This window comes from Sciurus carolinensis, chromosome 13 (genome assembly GCF_902686445.1).
Source record: "Sciurus carolinensis chromosome 13, mSciCar1.2, whole genome shotgun sequence".
Taxonomy (NCBI): Eukaryota; Metazoa; Chordata; class Mammalia; order Rodentia; family Sciuridae; genus Sciurus; species Sciurus carolinensis.
The window spans coordinates 88,679,581-88,693,990 of NC_062225.1; the positions used below are offsets into that span (position 1 = coordinate 88,679,581).

A 14,410-nucleotide genomic window follows, 5' to 3' on the forward strand; every position below is an offset into this window, starting at 1 on the left:
ACAACCCCAACCCCTTAAAAGACTTTTGATGCCTTCTCTGCTCTGGTCCCAACTCCAGCATGTCCTCCCCATCCAGTCACAACAGAGTGACTTTTCCCATTTTGCTGAGTGGATATGAGAGAACCTCTGCACATTCCCATAGCAACCACATCTTCCAACCTGCAAGTGTCTCCACCCCTAACTTTGCTCCCCTTCTCCCATTACTGATGATTATCAGTGGCCAAATCTGGCTTGGGGGGAGGGCCTAAAATTGGTGGGATTCCAGAAAAAAAGTGACAATATTGGGTAAAAAAGCAAATATTTAAGATAGAAAAAGAAAATATAGTACAAGTTTTTAAAATCTGACCAATACTATAAATAAAATCTAGAAATTTTTTGATTTATGTATTTAGATTTTTATTATCTATGATCTGATATTTAAAAATAATTATTTGGTATATTTTTTTCTCCTTAAATGTTTTAGACTATACGCTCTGCATTTTCAAATGCCATTTGTTTTGTAATTAGACACATAATTCAGACTTTCCACTAGCATGCTTGATTGAAATTTGTCTTTTAGTTTTGATTATTAGGATGCATAAAATATTCAAGATATACTCACTGTAGTACTAAAATCACATGAATTCTGATGAATTTTATATTGTATGATTCATCCAAAAATATGGGCATTGAAATTACACTGAATCATTGATATCTTTATATCTATATATATTATATATGTATACACGTACATATAAAGATATAATAAAATGAAACTAAATTTTAGTTTTTTTTTTTTTTTTTTTTTTCCAGGGCTGAGGACCGAACTCAGGGCCTTGAGTGTGTTAGGCAAGCACTCTGCTGCTAAGCTAAATCTGCAACCCCTCTAAATTTTAGATGAAGATATGGGATAGGTGAAATTTCAAAACATCCAACTAGCAGATCTGAATTTTACATCTATCTATCTGTCTTGTACTGGGAGATTGAACCAAGGAGTGCTGTATCACTGAAGTACATCCCCAGTCCATTTAAATAATACTTTTTATTCTGAGACCAGGTCTCACTAAGTTGTCCAAGCTGGCCTAGAACTTGGGATCCTCCTGCCTCAATCTTTAGAGTAGCTGGGATTATAGGCATGCACCAACACAATCGGCTGAAATTTACAAACACACAGTAAAATTAAACATTAACATGTCTCATAAAATTAAAGGGGCTAGAAATATTAGCTAGTGAATCTAATGTAATATTAACTACCTCTTTGTGTTCCAGCTCTTTTCTCCTCTTATGGGAATCTGCTTGTGAATGAAGTGTGGCTCTGGAGACTAACAGAATTGCCGGCGGCTTGGCTTGGATGAGAGGTGAAGACACTGGAAATGTGTAGTGACTCCGGTTTTCAAGAAGGGAAGGAAGGCACTGGACCTTGCTAAGTTGGCCTTGCCCTAAACAATACTTCAGTTGTCAGCCTTTCCACCGATGGCGTTGGATGTCAACCTCCAGTCATTTCTGACCACACGATGCCCATTTCTTTCTTGGTGCACATAATTCCCCTGACCCTGGCTTGTCGTCTTTCTCACCAGTCCCCGGAGACCACTCACTTATGAATTACTTTCCCCACCCCTCTTGGGTTCTGGGAACTGAAACCAGGGGTCCTTCACCACTGAGCCACATCCACAGCTCTTTTAATTTTTATCTTGAGACGGGGTCTTGCTGAGTTGCTTAGGGTCTTGGTAAGTTGCTGAGGCTGGCCTCGAACATGCAATCCTGCCTCAGCCTCCTGAGTGCTGGGATTATAGGTGTGCATCCATCATGTCTGCCCTGAACTAGCATTTCTTTGGCTCTTAGCCCATCGAATACTGATAACATCCCCCATTAGCATATCACCTGTCTCCCTAATTGGATTGTACTCTCATAAGGGAAACTGGATTTTCAAATTCTATCAGGCAGAATTTGGTGATGAAAAAACCTTGAGAGTTTGAAACACCTGTGGCTAGTCAGTGGGTTGGCACCACGAACATGTCTGCCCTGCTTGCTGAACTTGCCATGGACAGAAATGAGTCTTTTTCATCTGAGCTTAGTTATAAATCTTTCCCATCCAATTCTAACCATCCTGCAACATGAGGTTTTGCATTGGCCTTTCTTCTCTTGCATCTCAGGTCTGCCTTTAACTGTCGTCTTATGTATTCCTTTTCTTTCTGGGACCATCCCAGAGTTAAGGAAACTTCCTTCCACATATTTTTTTAATGCAGAAGGAATATGCTGATCAAATAGGCCAGAGAGGAGCCTGGCACTAATACCAAGAGAAATGATATCCACAGTTATCACCCAAGACAAAAAATAACATCCCCATCACCCCTCCGCTTTCCAACAATGATCAATAAAGTTTCTGTTTCAAATCTCTGTTTAAGAAGTCAGAGAACTCAGTGTTGAGAACAGGGAGCTGTCTCTTCTTCATATTTTTATATTTTTCAAATTCCTTATGATGAATACAATGGCTTTCCAATCAGAACCATTTTTAAAGAGATGTGGTGTGCAAAAATCTTGAGATTTCTATAGAAAATAAGACACAGTGAAATTGAAGTTATATAAAAACTCTGGACTGCTGAAATCATTCCAATTGCTGATACTGTGGAAAAAGATGAAAGGGTGATTAAATTACAGTTTTGATGGGGAGAGCGGTGAGGAATGGAAAGATAACTCTATTTTTCCTTCTACACAAAACCACATGACAAATAGAAAAGCCAGACTCTCAGAGGAAGTCTGCTAGAGGAAAACCTTGGGGATACAATTGCCAGGAAGTTTTAGACAAGGTACATAAACCATGAAAAGACCAAAGAACATGGAGAGAGGCTCCTCTTTGAAATAAAACTAAGGACAAAGCATTTGGTTACATGTGTAACAGTTCTGCCTTTGCAAGTTAGAGCCAGTAAATATGAAAGGAACCAGCAGCATTTGGCATCAGGAAATATTTATTATCAAAATAGACACAATTTACTCAATGTAATCATTATTCAAGGCAAGAGAATGCAGTAGAGTAGGGTCACAAAGCACCTTCATTTTTCCTTGGGGATGACTTCTACAAATGCAGTGTCTCCTTACTTCCTGTCCTTGGATGGCATTTTGAGTAGATCTCATAATTTTCATGTCACTTTTAGATGATAAAATGTTACCTAGTAATTTTGGGGTGGGTTTACTAGAGATTGAACTCAGGAGCACTCAACCACTGAACCACATCCCCAGCCCTATTTTGTATTTTATGTAGAGCCAGGGTATCACTGAACTGCTTAGTGCCTCACTTTTGCTGAGGCTGGCTTTGAACTCGCGATCCTCTTATCTTAGCCTCTCCAGCTGCTGGGATTACAGACGTGTGCTATGGTGCCCGGAGTCATCTAGTAATTTTTAATAATCAAAAACTCTCATTTTAGTATTGGCTCATATAATAATAACATATGTGAACTCAGAGTTTCTTCCCTCCCCAGTTCAGACCTGCAGTGGGGCAGGGGTTGGTGACAAAGGTGTTCTGGTGATGGCCCTCACCCTGCCAGCCCAGGCATTGGACCCTCCTGTCATACACTGCTAAAATGTGGGCTGAAATTAGGACTGCTTCTCATTGCTTCTTCCCAAGTTGGCACCTGGCCTGCTTTCAAAATCATCCCCTCAAAAGAGCAGCTTGCGGGATGGGTGAGCACAGAGCTTTTCATTTGGTGGTGGGAGGAGCAAGTCCAGGTAACAGGCACCAGCCTCTGGGGCTAAGATGGGAATTGACGAAGGTTTTCACTGAGAATGCCCCAGCGTGGTTCAGCGGTGCTGGGCCACCTCAGCTGGAGAACCCACCACTTCCCCTTCTGCTGCCCTACTTACAGTTGCTTTCCAGATTCCCTGTTTGGCTTGTACGTGTTCCTCCCCACCAGTAAGGCTCACTCCCGGTGGGCAGAGTTTGGCCTGCCCACCGTCTGGACCTGCCTAAAGCCCATCTCCCAGGCTTGCTGCGGAATGGCAGTTTCTGTAACTCAGCAATACTGCTGGAGTTACAGAAATTGGGGCGGCACCTGGGCTGGTGGTGCAGGCCTGGAATCCCAGCTATGTGGTAGGTTGAGGTAGGACAATGGCATTTGAAGCCAGCCTGGGGAACTTTGTGAGACCCTGTCTCAAAGTAAAAAGATTGGGGATGTAGCTCAGTGACAGAGTGTCCCTGGGTTCAATCCTTGTACCATAAATAAATAAATGTAAATAAAAATTAAATATTCACATTTCTTTCCTTGTCCCAGTAAGTATAGAGTCTTAATTAAAAAAAAAAAAAAAAAAAAAAAAAGTCCATGGAAGGCATGATGGGTCATTCTTGTAATTCTTGTGACTTGGGAGGCTTGGAAGGAGAATTGGAAGTTCAAAGCCAGCCTTAGCAACTTAGTGAGGCCCTGTTTCAAAAAATAAAAAGGATTGGGGATGTTGCCCAGTGGTTAAATGCCCCTGGGTTCACACTCTGGTATAGAAAAAAAAAAAGTCCATAGATGATTCTGATTTATAGTCACCAGTGTGTCAACTTGGCCACTCATGAGAAAAGCCAAGGAGTGTGGCTTCATCAGAAGGTGATATGACCCTCCTGAAACAATAAGAGAATACTCCAACAGCATATAATGAAGAGCTAAAATGTATGGCTTCGTCTATGGTGGCTTGCTGAGGCCAGATGCCATTCTCAACTAGGTAAGAGGAGTAGATGGTGCCTTGGAATCTAAGGATGGAGCAACCTGAGTGGGGGAGAGAGGTAAACAGGTTAAATGTGTCTCACTGAACACTCTGAGTACTCACGTTGTCCTTACTGTGGAGTAAAACGCTGAGCACCAAAGATGGACAGCCTCACTCCGCTTGTGTTGACCAGGAAAGTTCATGAAAAGAGCAGACCCTTAACCTATGTCTTAGAACCAGAATTCACTGTTGGGATCAGTTGGACCAGGCAAGGAAGAATGTTTGATGGGACAACACTTTGGAAAAGAATAGAGATGAAAAAGAACTTGGTCCAAAGTTCTGAAAATTGGAAATACTGGCCAGCTTGGGGCTGGGTAGGGTGTGAGGGGAATAGGAGACGGAGCGGTGGCAAGGTCTGCAGGGCTAACTCCGAGAGCCTTGCACACAAAAGTACTAACTTGGGAACTAACTTTAAAGAAGTGGAAAGCTGCAAGAATTTTAAAGGCGGTGACCTAGCAAGCTCTTGGAGAAATGGTTAGTAAGGTCACCCATGAACACGGGGAGAGTATTTGGGATGGGGGTAGCCCTGGTGTGTTGCTTCTGGCACCTTTAAATAGATCAGGAGGGGATGAGTGTTTCTAAAGTCAGGGTGGTCCGATTAGACAATATGGGGTCAGTGTGAGGAATGAGCTCAAACTTCCTGTCTTCGGAGTTGGGTAGGAAGCCAGGTCACCCAAGACTAGCCGCGCGGGGGTTCAATTACATTGGGTGGGGAAGGTGATGAGTTCAGTTTTTAAGCGAGGTGGAATCTGAGAGGGAGCAGCCAGAAGAATGGTAGGACAGCTAGAATTAGTACAGCGAAGGGAATATTTGTAGAAGGGAGTCAAGGAGGTGGATGGAAAGCGGTCCACCTTTGGTCACCGGACAGTCAGGACTGCCTTCTGCAGAGGTTGGATGGAGGCCAGACTCCGGGACAACGAGAATGGAAGGGAGGATGGGGCGAGAGTTGGAGGGTCAGGGAGGATGCAGGGGTGGGGGGTGGGGACGAGGGAGGCAGGGAGCTCTGGCAGATCGGCAGCCCTGGCTCTCAGAGAAGGCAGATCTGGCTCCTGGACTCGAGGAGGAACCGAACTGGTCTTCATTTGCAATGAATGTGCAATGTCACCTGCAGTAATAATTGTTTCTTTCTCTGAAGCGTGACTATAAGGGCAGATAATTATAATAGGAACAGAAGCATTTACAGTGAAAAAATGTTGCTTGGGCAGTTGTCGAAAATACGCGCATTTGGAAAACAGAGCGGGTGCCAGGGCGCGGGGCCGACCCACTCGCCCTCCGCGCGCTGGCCTGGGCTCCAGCAGCCCCAGCGCCCCAGCCCCGCCTCCGCTGGGCTCCTCCCTATGCATCACCTGGGGGCGTGGCTACCCGAGGCCCCGCCCGACCTCCCGCCACGTGACCTGTCAGTTCGAGGGCAGACGGAAAATGGCCGCCGGGTGTGGTGAGGGCAACGCGTCTCAAGCCGCGGTCTTTCTCTTTCTCGTCCTTTGACACCGCCGGCGGCCCAGCGGACCGGTTCTTCCGAGCTGAGGGCGCTGTCCTCAGGCCCAGGTGGTGAGACGGTCAGTGTGGAGGGGGTCTCGAGGCCGGCCAGGCGGAGGGGCGCCCGGGCCGCGGGGAGGGGGCGCGCCGCGCAGCGAGGGTGGGGGTGCCCGGGCCGCGGGAGGGGGCGCGCCGCGCAGCGAGGGTGGGGGTACCCGGGCCGCGGGAGGGGGCGCGCCGCGCGGGGAGAGAAGGTGGTGCCCGGGCCGCGGGAGGGGGCGCGCCGCGCAGCGAGGGTGGGGGGTGCCCGGGCCGCGGGGAGGGGGCGCGCCGCGCAGCGAGGGTGGGGGGTGCCCGGGCCGCGGGAGGGGGCGCGCCGCGCGGGGAGAGAAGGTGGTGCCCGGGCCGCGGGGAGGGGGCGCGCCGCGGAGCGAGGGTGGGGGGTGCCCGGGCCGCGGGGAAGGGGCGCGCCGCGGACGAGGGTTGGGGGTGCGCGGGCCGCGGGGAGGGGGTGCGCCGCTGGGCTGGGCGCTCGGGTCCTGCTTTCGGGGCGAGTCGCGGGAGGCAGGAAGCGGGAAAGGTCGCCAGAGTTGGTGTTTCTGCTGGTCAGTCTTCCAGGGGCGCGGGTGAAAGACGTTAGGAAAACAGTTATTTTTCTTTGAGGAGCAGACGCTGGCACACCCACTCCCTCGAGGATTCCTTTTAGTAGGTACAGCTAAGGCGGACAGTCTGGGTTTCTTTTCCTAGGCTTCCTGTGCGAGGTGTTACTATTTTCTCCTTTGCTTTATTCTGGGCTCCATTGCTCCATTGTCCTGCGCAGGCTTTTATAAGCCTTGCAAAATACCAGCAAACCATTGATTATCATGCGTCCATGATTTGTCAGCCACCCAATGTCGGTTTTTTTTGTTTTTTTTTTTTTTTTTTAATTCTTTGAGGTTGTTTTGACATATAGAAAAGATTTAATAAAATGAAAAGTATTTATTAATAACTGGAGCCATCTCTGTTCCCTAGAGGTGCTTGTTAAAATGCAGCTTTTTTACCTTTCAGAGATTACCATTCATTTGACCTGGGGTGTGGCTCAGGAATCACCTCTTGGGGTGATTCTAGTAGGTTAGTTCCTGCCCACATTTTGGCAGCACTGAGAACAGGACATCTACCTGTGCGGGTGTCTGGTGTGAAGTCACGGTTGATAGACTGCCGCGTCAAAGTATGTTCTTTGTTCCCTGCTTTTGCCAGTGTGTGCTGTTCATCAGAATCATTTTGGGGTGTTAAAATATCAGTTTCTGGGCCTACCACTGATCTACCAAATGGGAATCTGTGGGGAAGGAGGCAGTGTATAGTATTTGACAAGACTCACAGATCTAATTTTAATGCACACCTGTTTGAGAAACCTTTTCTAAACCCTGTGGTTGATTTCAAAGTCTGTTTTTCCAAAAACTGGGTGAATTTCTCCAACCCAGCCTTTTCTGAGCTGTTCACCTTTAGCACCACACAGCCTCATTCTTCAAGCTGGGGTGGTGAGGAAGCCAGCATAACCATGCAGAAATACCTCTGCTCTTTTTTCATCAATGGCAAAAACAACCTCTAGTCATGGGCATGTGCCATCTAGTCATCTTTGACCACTTTTCTTCTCCATTCGTATGATTTCTTTTTTTTCCATCCAGAATACCTCTTCTGGATATTTTGGTGGGTCAAGCAGGTCAAATATTGGGGATTTTATATTGTTCACGCTGCTACCTTCTCCATTCCCACTGCCTGATCCTTCTCCTGTGGGCTGTTTTGGTCGACCTCCGACTGGTTCTAGAGTTCTAATTCTTTGTGTTTTTCCAGTCTGAGTTGCTGAGAGGTTAATTTTTCTGATTGCCACTGAGTGTGTCATTCTTCTCTTCCTGCTTTTGCTCAAGAACTGTCATCTTCCCCTGCATGAGCTACAGTAGTAGAACCATATTATAGAAGGCAAGGAGAAGAAACTAAGGAAAAGGAGGCTGCAAGACCACGTGAGAAGTCAGGACTCCAGGCAACTTCATGTTCTGCATCTTTCTTGGGGGTCACATTTGTTCTCTTACTAAGGAGGAGTTCGTTTGACTATTCATATCTGTTGAATTCTCTCTCTGCTGATTGGCTGCTTCAAAATTGCTTTTTTGAAAATATTTTTATTTGTTGTTGATGAACCTTTATATTGTTTATTTATACTTGGTGCTGATATGTGAACCCAGTGCCTCACACATGTTAGGCAAGGGCTCTACCACTGAGCCACAACCCCAAACCCAAATTGCATTGTTTTATACATGGTCCCTAATGACTGGCATAGTTTTTAATTCCAATTCTAGATTGATGCAGCTTATCTTTTTGAGCATCTCATGTGGTGATTGTATGCTCATCCCTTGTTATGGCTCATGGTAGCAAACACAGCCGTTGAGGATAGCAAGGGATATAGATGGGCAGAGTCCTTCAGAAGATGAATCTTTAGTATACCTCTGCAGTTATTCAGTTTGACAGTTGTCTATTAAGTTTGCTCTAGACCTGTAATAGGTTCTAGGGATAGAAGAACAAAGGCGAGACAGCCTTGTTCATTGAGATGATCCATCTAACTCACCTTAACTTTCTGGCCCTAGCTCTTACTTCACACGTAAACATCCCACTCCTGTTGTTCATCATACCCTGGGTGTACACTGCATAATCACTCATCTACACCCTCTTCATCTGTTTTCAGTCTCTTTCTTTTGCTTGGTGTGCCCTTTGTTCATTTCCCACCTAATGAACTTCTGGTTCTTCTACACAGAATGATGCTTCCTTCCATGGTACTCTAGCCGGAGTAGTAACTTCCCAGAACTCTCACAGCACTGTTGTAGTTCATCTAGTTGCTGTAGCTGCTATTTGCTTTTTTTTTTTTTTTTTTTTTTTTTGGGTGCTGGGGATCGAACCCAGGTCCTTGTGCTTACAAGGCAAGCACTCTACCAACTGAGCTATCTCCCCAGCCCCAAGCAGCTGCTATTTGTATCATGTTAGGCACACTACTTATTTATGCAAACCTATTTTGTCATCTATAAAATGAAAAAAATAATATAAACTAAAGTGATGCTGTTTTCCCGAAGATGATGTCTCATGGAGTACTATAACTTTGTTGAGAACATGGTAGAAATCTACTGCAGGCTAACATGGTCTTGCACATAATGGTGCCCAGTACATAGTTGTAGAACAAATAAGACTGTCCTTTGGGCTCGTTCAGCTAAACATCACATAAAACATAAAAGTGTTTATGTGATGTGACTGGATCAAATTCAGTTCAGGAACCATATATCAGTTAATATATGCAAGGAAGTGTTTAAGGTGCTTCTGAACTTGTGAAGTTCCTACCATCAAGAAACTTATAATAATGTAGAAGGGAAGAATGGAGGAATGCAGACATTACCAGATTCCAAAGTTTAGAATGTTGGATGGTCAGCAAAGCTTGCTATACTATTTTTTCCCTGAGAATACACAAAGGAGAGAATCATGTCATGAATGCTCATACCCATCCCCAGCTCTAACAACTACAAATTTTTGCCAGTTTTATTTCTAGGCATTTTCTCCTTCCCTGTGTCCCCAGTACTTTAAAGAGACCTGAGCCTCCATAGGGCAGGAATAGTTTCTTATCCACCTTGTCTGTCAGAGCCCATAACACAGTGTCTTGCAGATTTGGAACTACCAATAGATTTCAGCAGGTTAACTGTTACTGAGTTACAGCTATGTGAATTGGATACATTTTCACATAATCATATGACAAAATAGATCACTTTTACAGGAGATTCATTCAAAGGACAATTTGGGGGGAATTAAGGCAAAGCAAATTCAATATAAAAGATATAAAAAACTGTTCTATTAATATTTTTGTGTAATCTTAGTCTAAAGCAAAAATAAGAGTGATACCCTTTTTTGGTGGTGCTAGGGTTCAAACCCAGGGCCTTGTGCATGTTGGTCAAGTGCTGTACCTCTGAGCTACACCCCTTGCCTGAAAATAACCTTTTTATGTTTTAAGTATCCAAAGGTGATTCACATACAATCTACATAACAAATTGTGGGTAGAGAAGTAGCAAGGTATGAAAATCAAAGATTTTCAATCTTTGCTTTCTTTAATAATGGAAATTGATATTTGTAGCTCCTTTACTACACTTCTTCCAGTTTTGTGTGATGGTGTGGTAATTAGAAATATTTGATCCAAACAAGGGCTTTGTCAGATATTGTGTTTTAAATTTTTATTTTAAAGTAATGTCTAGCTTATGAGAAGACTTGTAAGACTAGTACAAAGAACTCTCTTTTACTCAAATTCACCAATTATAAAATTAAAATTTAGGTTTCAGGTGGCTTATGTAATTATATTCTAGTTAATTCCATAACCATTTTTGACATGGTACCAAGTTCTCAGTTCCTTAGGATGAAAAGATGAATAAGTACCAAGTTCTCAGTTCCTTAGGATGAAAAGATGAATAAGATGTATTTCCTGTTCACAAGATTTCACAGTGAAGTAATGATTGTTATTATTATAAGTGTAAAACTAAAATCATGAATGAAGTGTAGGTGTCCTGGATGACACTGTCCAGGACTGAGAAGAAGAGAACAGGAGATCCCAGAGAACTGACCCTGGAGCTGAGGTTTAAAGAAGACCTTGTGGTTCGCTAGTGTGTTAATACTAGACCAGGCATCCCAGGAAGTTAGATCAGCACGGCCATACTGTCTTCCAGACCCTTCTCTAAGTGATGGAGATTCAGCAGTGAACAAAACAGTCTAGTCTCATTATTGGAATTGGGGGAACAGACACAAAAAGTCAGTGGTATGTTGAGTGATGCTAAGTGTCATCTGGGAGAATAAAGCAGGATTATGGAGTGGGGCTCATAGTGGGGTGATGACTGTTTTTTACACAGTGGTCAAGGAAGATATGATCAGGTGATATTTGTACACAATCTTGGAAACTCAGTGTGGTCTGAACAGAGTGAAGTGAAGAGTGCTAGGAGGTGATCAAGCAGAGCCTCATACGTTGTGGCAAGGATTTGGGGTTTTCTTTAGAGTCAGAGGACAACTGTTGGGAAGTTTTGAGCACAGAATGGCCACAAGGAGACTTAACACTTTAGGAGGGTCACTTTGGGTTCTGTGTGGCAGTGGTGAGGACTGCCCCCAGGTCTGGGAGTGTTTGTACCAGGACAGGGTCTGGGGATGACATTTGGGTAAGAGTTGTTGGAGACATGAGAGAAGAGGGACTGGCAGTGTAAGAGACCGCATTCAGTAATGTATTAGACCATATCTGGAGGATATGAAATCAGTAAGCATTGGGTAATGTGGGCACTATTGTTTTGGTAGTTTGTTTGTAATGGGAGAAAAGTTATAGAGTGCATCTATTAACTACTTGGCTCTTTAGTGAAAGCATTTGAATGTTTTTCTCAGTTTCTTTTGTTGTTGTCAGCCTGTTAAATTTGTTTGCAGTTTCTAAAAATGAGTTTACTACAACATGAACATATTTTTCTAGCATTGCTATTGGTTCTCTCTGCTATTAAAAAAATAATAATGTCAGGCTGGGTACAGTGGCGCACACACCTGTTATCCCAGTGACTTGGGAGGCTGAGGCAGGAGGATTGCAAGTTCCAGGCCAGCCTGGGCAACTTAGTGAGGCTGTGTCTCAAAATAAAAATAAAAAGTTCTGGTGATTGTAATCCATTACCATAAAAATGATAATGCTAGGACAGTTGTATTTATTCTTGCTAATTGTGCTAGTGAATGTATAACCATATATTCCCATTAGGCATAAAATACTATGGCCAATCTATTTAAATGGTATCACTCATTGAAGAAAATAAAGTGTTTTCTGTGTGCTAGGTGTTGGGTATCTGGTATAGCAAATAAAGAAGATAGTCCTTTCTTTTATAAAGTGTGAGTGGCAGAGACAGCTATTAAACAGAGAAACATGAAATGGCAGCTGTAGAAAAGTGCTGTGAAGGAAACAAAAGTCCTGTGAAGGACAATAGTTTAGGGAGCTCTACTGGGAAAGTGTGGCTAAGAAATGACAGTATTCTATCGTTATATAAAATCACTAATGTTTATTAGTGATTATATGCAGGTGCCCTGCATATTAGGCACCATTTAATTCCCTTGCGTGTAACTGCAGTGTTTTGAACATGGGCAGATTTCGAAACTGATGTCAAGAAACTCACCCAGGGTGTTGTAACAGCAGGAGGTCATGTTAGGAGTCCAACCCAGGCAGTTTCAGTCTAGGGGCTATACTTTTAACCATAGCACAGAGTTTCCTTTAAGAAAAAGGCCTTTTGTACTCAGCATGGGAACAAAGATGCGAAGCTGCAGAGAATTCTTCTTGTGCTAAAATAACTTTTCTTTTTTCTAGTGAAAAAGAATATAGACTTATTTTTAAATTTTTTATTTCTTTTTTGGTACTAGGAATTGAACCCAGGTGCACTTCACCAATGAGCTATAACCCCAACCCTGCACCCCACCCCTGTTTTAAACAGCGTCTCTTGATCCTGCCCCATGCTCCCAAGTTGCTGGGATTACAGCTGTGTGCCACCACACCTGGCTGAATGTATGTTTATTATTTCAAGTAAAACAAAAGAAAACAGCACAAAGATGTTTGGAGGCAAAGTGAATCATTCCCTCCTGTCAGTTCTACCTGTTAAGATAACCAGTTTTAGCAGCCAGTTTATGTCCTTCTGCATCTTTCCTTGTTCACATCTGCACTGAATATATACATGTAGAGGGGTCTTGTTTATTTGTCAAGCAGAATTGTGCTATAGACATACTCTTTAACATGACAATGTATCATGGGTCTTACTACTTACCAACAGATGTGGGTTCAATGTTACCATTTTATTTTGTATTCCAGGTACTTATATATGTACCCACAAGCATGATATTTTTAAATTGATTATTTGGTGAAATTTATTATCAGTGACCTTCAGTCAAGGCCACCAGGAGCACACCTATAATTGACCAAAGTTGGTCTTAACTCCTTGCAGTCGAGGAGAATGTACTCCAGACTGAACTGTGGGATATCCCTTTAAGAGGTTAGAAAAGACTGACAGAATTTGATTTTACGTGATTTGGGGAATAGTTCAAGGAAGCAGGTCTTTGGGTGCTTCAGAAAGCAGGGATAGTTCTGCAATTGGATATTTTAAATCTTATTTAAAAGGTAAAAAAAGAATGATGAAGTAAAGCTGAAGTTGTAATTAATAAAGAAGCAGCAATCATTCATATTAGCCAGGATAGGGAGCTGTTTGGGCATTTTTGTGATTTGGACAATGTTCTTATCTGTCAGATAGGATCCCAGAGTGGTCTTGTTTTTGTCTTGAGATCATGGTCACAGAGTGACCTTGTCTAATGACGCTGTTCTGTGAAATTGCTTATGTTCACATGAGAACACCAGGGTCTCACTGTGCATGCCAGGCCACTTTTTTTCCTCATTCTCAGCCCCTAAGAATTAGGCATTGTGCTGGATTATAGGGTGGGCCCTGCCAGAACAGTCAGAGGGGATGTGGAAAGAGTAAGTAAAATGGAAGTTGGATGTGGTGTGAGAATTCTTCATTTAGCTGTGCTCACAGGTGTGGAAGAGTCCCAGTGGAAGAGCATTGACCTTGCTTGGGGCCAGCAGCCCCTCAGTGAAGGCCTTCAGGGGAAGCTAAGGTCAGTCCTGTCCTGAAGGATGTGTAGAAGCTGATCAGGCTTCTGTGGAGGATGGGCCTTCCAAGCCAAGGGGTGGTGAGAACGAAGGTCTGGGAGGAAGAGTGTGGGGCAGTGAAGGAGCTGCAAGTAGGTTTGTAGGTGTGACTGGGAAGCAGGTTTGGGTAGAGGGTGGGAGGGCTTGGACTGGGGGAGGTGAGGCTGGAATGATAAGACGTGCAGCATATTCATTCCTTCATCATTTTAATCAAGAATTGAATTTATTGAATCTTTATTCAGTACAAGGCAAAGTATTAGATAGGAATAACATAATAGAGTCTTCACAATGGTTTTAAAAGGCTCAGAGGGCATGATTTCCTTGAATAACTTGTGAGTAGTAAAGTCATCATCTGATCCACTCTGATTTTAAGAGGTTGTTTATAGATTGTCTGCCGAGGTCGCACAGTGAATGAACGCTTCACCGAATGCAGGTTGTGAGCTGGATTGAGAAAAATTAGGAATTATAAAAATAAAGACAAAGACTCAATTGTGAGTGGAATGGCTGTAACAAATAGTG

General features: G+C 43.7%; 1 protein-coding gene across 9 annotated transcripts in view; it reads left to right on the plus strand.

The window, feature by feature from the left end:
- The first annotated feature begins 6,128 nt into the window (after positions 1-6,128).
- Kidins220 (kinase D interacting substrate 220) overlaps positions 6,129-14,410 on the plus strand; it is a 101,358-nt gene continuing 93,076 nt past the window's right edge. For all 9 annotated transcript variants that reach the window (XM_047521970.1, XM_047521961.1, XM_047521963.1 and 6 more), the window contains exon 1: positions 6,129-6,275. The gene's annotated coding sequence lies outside the window, so the exon portion shown is untranslated. The remainder of the gene's footprint in view (positions 6,276-14,410) is intronic.